Below are 820 nucleotides of genomic sequence, written 5' to 3'. Positions count from 1 at the left end.
TTTTTTAAATTTTTAAAATAAATTTTTAAAATAAATCCTAAAACATGAGAAAGCATTTCCTATAAATCTCCTAAAACATGAGAAATGCTTTCTCATGTTTATAGATTTTATATTATATGAAATTATAAATGAAAAAAGTTACTATTAAATAAATAAATCTTTTTTATAGATAATATAATTTTAAATTTATAATAATTTTTAAATTTATAATAATTAATTTTAAATAATATAATTTTATAGAAAATAATATGTATTTTTTATTTTAAAATAAGAACATAAAATTTATCCATAATATAAAATTTTTGTTCACTTTGTTCCTATTTAAAAAAAAAATCAATAGAAATATATTCTACAGAACTCAATATTATATAGCAATATATATATTGCTATATAATAATGAGTAGTGATAAAAAGATGAAATTGATGTAATTTTAAAATTCGTTCACTGAACAATAACTAACATGTAATTCTGTCATTATTATTCACATTAAAGACGATAGATTAAGCTTCATATATCAATATTTATAATTGAATGTCTTCAGTTTGTACTATTGCATAATTTTTTTTACTTTGCAGAAATGAAACATATTTTCTTAAATTTTTCTGTATTTTTCTAAAATGTATTCGCTGTGGGATTCTCAATGATATATTTCTGTTGTAGCAAAATTGAATTTTTATTGTATTTGATAAATCTAATGAATTTAAATTTGAGGAATAAAATGTTTACACAACAGGATCTCCATGTTATAAATTATATTTTCAATCTACTTATTAAAAAAAACAAGAATATATACTGAAAATATTCTGAATAAAATTATAA

The 820-nt window shown here is 17.3% G+C and overlaps 1 protein-coding gene across 1 annotated transcript in view; it reads right to left on the bottom strand.

The window, feature by feature from the left end:
• Positions 1-820, bottom strand: part of LOC102671339 (prominin-1-A) — a 62,500-nt gene that overhangs the window by 18,385 nt on the left and 43,295 nt on the right. The gene's annotated exons all lie outside the window — the stretch shown is intronic.

This window comes from Apis dorsata, unplaced genomic scaffold, assembly GCF_000469605.1.
Source record: "Apis dorsata unplaced genomic scaffold, Apis dorsata 1.3 scaffold_47, whole genome shotgun sequence".
NCBI classification, from domain to species: Eukaryota; Metazoa; Arthropoda; class Insecta; order Hymenoptera; family Apidae; genus Apis; species Apis dorsata.
This window is presented reverse-complemented; position numbering and strand designations above follow the sequence as displayed.